We start from the raw sequence: 8,202 nt of genomic DNA, 5'->3' as shown, positions 1-8,202 counted from the left end.
CCTCCTCCTCCTCCTCCTCCTCCTCCTCCTCCTCCTCCTCCTCCTCCTCCTCCTCCTCCTCATCGTTATTAGCATTATTGTTATTGTTGTTGATGTTATTATAATTATAATTGTTATTATTATTATTATTATTATTATTATTATTATTATTACTATTATGATTATGATTATTATTATTATTATTATTATTATTATTATTATTATTATTATTATTATTTTTATTATTATTATTATCATTATTGATGATGTCCTCGATGTTGTTGTTGCTGCTGCTGCTGATATTTTCCTGTTCATTACTGTTGTCGTTGGCTGCGAACAATCATTTATTTTTTTTATTTTTTTTTTTTTGTTACAGATCTTTGCATATAATTTTTTTTCTTTCCAGGTTTAAAACCATGGAAACAGACTTTTATTTCTCAACATGTACGAGCATCGCGAGTTGACAATCTCTACTGTTAGACGAAGAGATTCTTGCCGAGAGAAATCGAAACAGATACTGCGTGACATTTTATTCTATAGTCTAACGACTTCACCAACTCACCAGTCTTAAAATAATACAAATCCGCCTAACTAGGGATAAACCCGATATATTCTTCGGCCGCTGTTATTCATGAGAAAAACATCTCTCCCATACTTAGAGTTTCTCGAAAAGACATCGACCGTCGTCACACGGTATAAGCAAAGTCTTTGAGGGTTATCCTATTTCTGGTTCAAAGTTTATTCCCTCTGTAACCTATAGCGATTCGTAAACAGTTAAATCTAATTATGCTCACATTGTCCCCCGACAGAAAGTAATTACATCGTTCTCTTGTTTTGGTTATGAAGAAAATGGCTTTGTGTTTTTGAAATGTTATTTGAAGACACCAACAACGCATACACACACATCTATCTATCTATCTATCTATCTATCTATCTATCTATCTATCTATCTATCTATCTATCTATCTATCTAACGGTAGATACATACATACATACATACATACACGCACATGCGCACCCCCACTCACACCCACACATATCATTTCGTTGTATTGTGTACTCGTTTCTTTCTGCATCTGTTATTTGTGGAGATGCAATGGCCCAGTGGTTAGGGCAGCGGACTCGCGGTCATAGGATCGCGGTTTCGATTCCCAGACCGGGCGTTGTGAGTGTTTATTGAGAGAAAGCACCTAAAGCTCCACGAGGCTCCGACAGGGGATGGTGGAGAACCCTGCTCTACTCTTTCAACACAACTTTCTCTCACTCTTACTTCCTGTTTCTGTTGTGCCTGTAATTCAAAGGGTCAGCCTTGTCACACTCTGTGTCACGCTGAATATCCCCGAGAACTACGTTAAGGGTACACGTGTCTGTGGAGTGCTCAACCACTTGCACGTTAATTTCACGAGCAGGCTGTTCCGTTGATCGAATCAACTGGAACCCTCGACGTCGTAAGTGACGGAGTGTGCATCTGTTATTTATTATTATCGATCTCATAAAGACGGTGAGCTGTCAGAATCGTTAGCGCCCCGGACGAAATGCTTAGCATTATTTCGCATGTCGCTACGTTCTGAGTTCAAATTCTGCCGAGGTCGACTCTACCTTTCATCCTTTCAGGGTCGATAAAATAAGTACCAGTTATGCACTGGGGGGGGGGGGGGGTCGATGTAAGTGACTTATACCCTCCCCCCAAATTGCTGCCCTTGTGGCAAAATTTGAAACTATTATTATTGATCTTGTATGAAAATGAAGCTGTATCCTTTAAAATGCTGCTTTTCTATACACGAATCGAATAGTTCTCGCGGAACTGTCGTTATATTAACGAGATACATTTTGTAATCACCCGAGGAGACACATCTACACCGTCGGATACGCCTAAACTAGTTGTTAAGTATCCCAGCCGTGAGGGATCGATACTAGATAGTGGTCGAAACAATTGTATTCCATAGTGTTGGCATAGCTTCCAGTGTATATAGGTCCCAGCTCTGTCGTGTCTGTGAATATATTCCTTCTTAGCCAGGACTGGGCAGCCAGAGATAATATGATTTATTGTTTCTTGTCCATCTCCACATATTCTGCAGTTACTTGTTATGTTTCTTTTCGTGTTTTTGGTATTATTTATTATCATTTATTATTATTATTATTATTATTATTATTATTATTATTGTTGTTGTTGTTGTTGTTGTTGTTGTTGTTGTTGTTGTTGTTTGTGTTATGGTCACCATCATTCATACTATTAATAACAATTGCAGTAGCAGTAGCAATAATGATGATGATGATGATGGCGATGATGATGATGATGATGATGATGATGATGATGATGATGACGACGGTGATGATGATGATGATGATGATGATGATGATGATGATGATGACGACGGTGATGATGATGATGATGATGATGATGATGATGACGTTGATGATTTGTTCCATGTGATGAGGGGACATTCAAAGGATAATTTACAAGTTGTATGAGTGTTACTACTATTACTACTGCTGCTGCTGCTATTGCATCTGCTGCTGCTGCTACTGCCGCTGCTGCTGCTGCTGCCGCCACCTCCACCAGTACCAGTACCACCACCACCACCATCCCCCACCACAAAATGCAACAATAACAATAACAACAACGCCAAATCTATGATATCGATGACGATGGTTATGATGATGTTGATGATGACGATGATGGTGGTATTGCTGCTGATGGTGATGATGATGATGAGAAGGAGGAGGAGGAGGAGGAGGAGGAGGAGGAGGACAATGATAATAAGGATGAATATGAGACTATGATAATGATGATGGTGATGACGATTGTGACGTTGATGGAGGGGGGGGGCTGATGATGATGTTGGTAGTGGTGAAGGTGTTATGACGACAACCATGATACGAGTTGGTCACGGTGGTGGTGACGATGTGGCAGTGGTTCATCGAACGGTGATGCGAGTGAGTGGAAACGGTTGCATAGAACCGAGCTGAGCTGAGCTGAACAAAGCTGAACTAAACTGAGCAGAGCTGACGATGACGGCGATGACGACGAAGACGGCGATGCTGGTGACGTCGACGACGTTGGCGATGACGGCGATGTAGTCGGTAACGATAGAGAAAAAGAAGAAGAGGAAGATGGAGTCGCTTAGGCTTAGTACTGGCGTGTTATGTTGACTGTATCGACCGATAGGTTTCGGTTTCTTTAGAAGCAAGTAAATTAGGATTCTATGTAATTATTTAATTACTAATTCATTGTATTTTTAATAGTAATTTTCTTTGTACACTGACCGCAGTTATAGCTTAATTGAATGAGGTTCGGTCCGGCGTGGTGGCGTTGTGGTGCGGCGGAGGGTACGGGGAACAAAAGCAAAACAACAAACACAAACGGACAGACCAACACAACAATAAGACAGTACATCTGTTTCTGCTTGTACGGAGCATCCAATGCACCATTTGCTCAGGTACCAATCGCCGCTGTAATTACTAACTTCTGTTTTCTATAGCAACACGATAATTATATTCGTCCAATCAAGTGCTGCCTATATGTGCATATGTGTATACATGCCTGTGTATGTATGTATGTGTGCATATGTAAATATAAATATGTATATACAAACACACACACATATATATATATACATATATTCATATATATATATATATATATATATATATATATATATATATATATATATATATATATACATAAATGCATATATATACATATGAATATATATGTATATACACACACATATGTAAACATACATGTATTCACACACACACACACATATATATATATATATATATGCATATGTGTGTGTGTGTCTGTCTGTCTGTCTGTCTGCCTCTCTCTCTCTTTCTCTCTCGCTCTCTCTCTTTATATATATATATATAAGTACACACACATACACACGCACACACATACACACATATATATATATATACTTTATAAATGCCAGTGTATATGGTTATGAATGTGTTGTTTAACTCCTAAAGGCTTCGAAGTTGTGGGTCCTCGAGAAAGACGTATTTCGTTTTCAAAATCTGCATCACACAGATAAGGGCTTCCGTAAATAATAATTTAAAAAATATAATTTTCTACGAGAACCAACTCAACTTTTAGATCGACATTTCTCCTGTCACCTTGAATCTACTTCTCTCTTTTATTTACCACATTTTTTCTCTCTCTCACTCTCTCTCTTCCTTTCTCTGTCTGTCTCTTTCTCCCCCTCTCTCTCCCTCTCTCTCTATGTATTAACTCCCACGCATTGCTTTGACTTAGTGTAAAACCTCTTTTAATGTTTACTTTCATTTATGACAGCTATCACGCTGATTTCCGATTTGGTAAAAACGATCACACTTTAAACCTGTGTAACATTTCCTCGAAATTATTCCTGGAAAAAAATGAGTCACAAATTCGACTCCAGGACTTATTCTTTGTAAGCCTAGTACTTATTCTATCGGGCTCTTTTTGCCGAACCGCTAAGTTACAGGGGCGTAAACACACCAGCATCGGTTGTCAAGCGATGTTCGAGGGACAAACACAGACACACAAACATATATATATATACGTATACATATATACGACGGATTTCTTTCAGTTTCCGTCTACCAAATCCACTCACAAGGCTTTGATCTATCTATCTATCTATCTATCTATCTATCTATCTATCTATCTATCTATCTGACTACTTATTTATAATATTTAGTTTCATGGAGACAAGCATTATCATCAGATACATTCTCAGCAAACAATTATTTCAAGTGATGGTCATTTAATACTGCTTGCCGGCAGATGTTTACTAGTAAATCTCAAGTCATGGAACATTGGTTATGTATAAGAAATACATTGTAGTACGTAGTCATATTGTATATAACGTATCGAATATCTGATTTATTTTATTCGTAAAATGACTTGCAAATTATTATAATGTATGCTAGCGATAACTCGCTGTTTTGAGGAAAGCGTTTGAGCAGTGACGTATTTTATATATGCCGATTATACACAGGCGCATGCGTGGCTGTGTGGTAGGCACGGGCGTGGTTGTGTGAAGAAGCTTGGTTCCAAAACACATGGTTCCGGGTTCAGTCCTACTGCGCGGCACATTGAGCAAGTGTCTTCTGCTATAGCTTCGGACCGACCAAAACCTTGTGAGTCGATTTAGTAGATGGAAACTGAAAGAATCCCGTTGCATACATATACATACATATATATATATATATATATATATATATATATATATATATATATATATATATATATATATATATATATATATATATATATATATATATCGCATTGATTGACCGCTAGCAGCTAAATTTTTTTTTATTCTCTCTGTTTATTTTCTCGTGTTCCTTTCTGTTGAAGAGCGTAGGCTCGAAATGTTAAAGACTTTTTCACCTTCCTGAGCATTAAACTAATACGCCTGTTTGTTGTTTATACACCTGTCTTCGTTTTGTATATATATTGCTTGACAACCGATGTTGGTGAGTTTACATCCCCGTACCTTAGCGATTCGACACAAGAGACCGAATAGAGTAGTACTAGACCGATAGAATAAGTACTAGGCTTACAAAGAATAAGTCCTGGGGCAGATTTCTTCGACTAAAAGCAGTGTTCCAGCATGGCCACAGTCAAATAACTGAAACATGTAATAAATAAAAAAACAATAACGCATGTGGTGGTGCACCAGCATGACCGCAGTCACTTGGCTGGAACACATAAATAAATAAATAAATAAATAAATATGTTTATGATATTACATATTCTCAACCTGGAGAGATAAGGAGTAGATTAGCGTGGCCCCTGCGCTTGGATGACGGGCAAATTCGTGAAGCGTTCCATATTTTTAAAGGCGCAGGCGTGGCTGTGTGGTAAGAAACTTGGTTCTCAACCATATGGTTCTGGGTTCAGTCCCACAGCGTGGCAACTTGAACAAGTTTCTTCTACTATAATTATCATTTATCTTTTCCGATTATGATGCATTTAATTCTTCGTACGTTGTTGACATTATTTTGTTTGCCTATTAAATATTTCAGCCGGAAGTATGAGAGCCTATCTCTTCCTGGTACCTTCTTGTTTTTGCTATCTGTAGCGTCTTGACAACTTTACGAGGTTATTGCATAATGCCTACACAAGTATCGACATGTTGCTTTCACCATTTTGAACTCCCGTCTGTGTCGACCATTTTGCTCTTCAGTCTTCTACCCTTACCACATTCCAGCAATAACATTCTACCATTTCCCTTGATGTTGGCGTTGCATTGATTTTCTTTCTTTTTTTAAAAAATTATTTTTGTGGGTTTTTACCTCATTCTTGATAAAACCGTTTTCATTTAGAATCAAAATTTCGTTTTGTTCAAAGAATCGTTGTTGATTTTCACAACGACGTTTTCTTTGCGATTTAGCAAAGACCAATTCTTTCATGAGTTCTTTGATTTCGGGTGCTGCTTTTATTATCATCATCATCATCATCATCATCATCATTATTATTATTATTATTATTATTATTATTATTATTATTATTATTATTATTATCATTATTATCATGTTAAATTTTGTAGCATTCCTTTCTTCACCCTTTTCTATATTTTTTTCTTTCATTTCACTATTTTCGCTATTGATTTTATTAAGGACTAAGAGAATATTTTAAAAATTTTTTATGTTCTGTTTTTATCTTCCTCTATCTGTTTGTTTTCCAACTTGTTTGCCTGGGTTTTGATATTCCTACACGAATAGCTCTCAACAAGTACGCAATTTCCTTTGTAACTACCATGGCCACTGCATATATTATACCAAGCTATTGATGTTCACTTCTGTTTTCATTAAATCTTCGATGGACAGCTTTGCATATTTTCGAAACTGTCTTTGCTGTTTTATCGTCACTCTATACAAAGGTCTCATATCGATTTTAATTATTTAACTATTTCCAATTTTAAATTATTATCGTGTACATATTTCCCATTTTTAGAATTTTCTATTATTAATTTTCCTTCTAATTATTCTATTAATAATTCTGTTTACTGCATGTTTTTCATCTTATTCTTCTGATTCAACGTCTCTGTTCTTCGGTTTCCCGCCTTCTAGGTTTTTAGTAATTACACCGACTTCAATAGTTTGATGAAAAGTAAAACAGATAAGGGTAGAATGCGAAATCAAAACGAAGAGGGACGTAAAGTAAATACCACAAAGCATTTTGTCTGATACTCTATTAATACTGCCGTCATCTTGCCATATTGTTCGGAGACATTCATTGTTAAAAAAGATCAAAGGCCCTCGCGAGGCATAGGCCAGTTTTCCAGATCAGTGGGGTGTATATTCAACAGCCGGACCACATTCCGGTCCATTGCAAGGATCTATCTATCTATCTATCTATCTATCTATCTATCTATCTATCTGAATATATATATATATATATATATATGTATATATATATACACACATGCAAATACATATGATGTGTGAATAAATATACGAATGTATACTTTCATGCATATATTCTGTATATGCACAAGCGTAAGCGTGGCTGTGTGGTATGAAGCTTGCTTCTCAACTACATGGTTCCGGGTTCAGTCTCACTGCGTGGAGCCTTGTGCAAGTGTCTTCTACTATAGCCTCGGGCCAACCAAGTGAGTGGCTTTGGTAGACGGAAACGTCGCGTATGTATGTATGTATATATATATATATATATATATATATATATATATATATATATATATGTGTGTGTGTGTGTGTGTGTGTGTGTGTGTGTGTGTGTGTGTATGTATATATTTGTGTGTGTGTGTGTGTGTGTAGCTGTGTTTGAACCCCGCCATCGCTTGACAACTGATGCTGGTGTGTTTATGTCTCAGAGATCCAGCGGTTCAGCAAAAGAAACCGATAGAATAAGTACAAAGAATAAGTTCTGGCGTCGATTTCTTCGACTAAAACACTTGAAGGCGTCGCTCCAGCATGGTCACAGTCAAATGACTGAAACAAGAAGAAGAATAAAAGAATTAAAGAATAAAAGAATATATATATATATATATATATATATATATATCGGGAGAATTCACAAATAAAAACAAAAGACGAAGACAGGTGGTGTAGAAAACAACCAGATGCATTAGTTTAACGCGCTCGAGAATTGAAAAAAGTCTTTAACGTTTTGAGCCTACGCCTTTCCACAGAAAGGAACACAGAAAGAAACGAGAGAAAAAAATGTGTGTAGTGGTTCGCGATATATATATATATATATATATA

General features: G+C 36.8%; 1 non-coding gene across 1 annotated transcript; it reads left to right on the top strand.

Annotated features, from left to right (window-relative positions):
• The first annotated feature begins 5,705 nt into the window (after nucleotides 1–5,705).
• LOC128249565 (U6 spliceosomal RNA) lies at nucleotides 5,706–5,812 on the top strand. The gene has a single exon (XR_008265677.2). It is a non-coding gene; the product is annotated as a U6 spliceosomal RNA (small nuclear RNA).
• The last annotated feature ends 2,390 nt before the right edge of the window (nucleotides 5,813–8,202 follow it).

The sequence above is a fragment of the Octopus bimaculoides genome, chromosome 15, assembly GCF_046866305.1.
Source record: "Octopus bimaculoides isolate indiv1 chromosome 15, ASM4686630v1, whole genome shotgun sequence".
Taxonomy (NCBI): Eukaryota; Metazoa; Mollusca; class Cephalopoda; order Octopoda; family Octopodidae; genus Octopus; species Octopus bimaculoides.
This window is presented reverse-complemented; position numbering and strand designations above follow the sequence as displayed.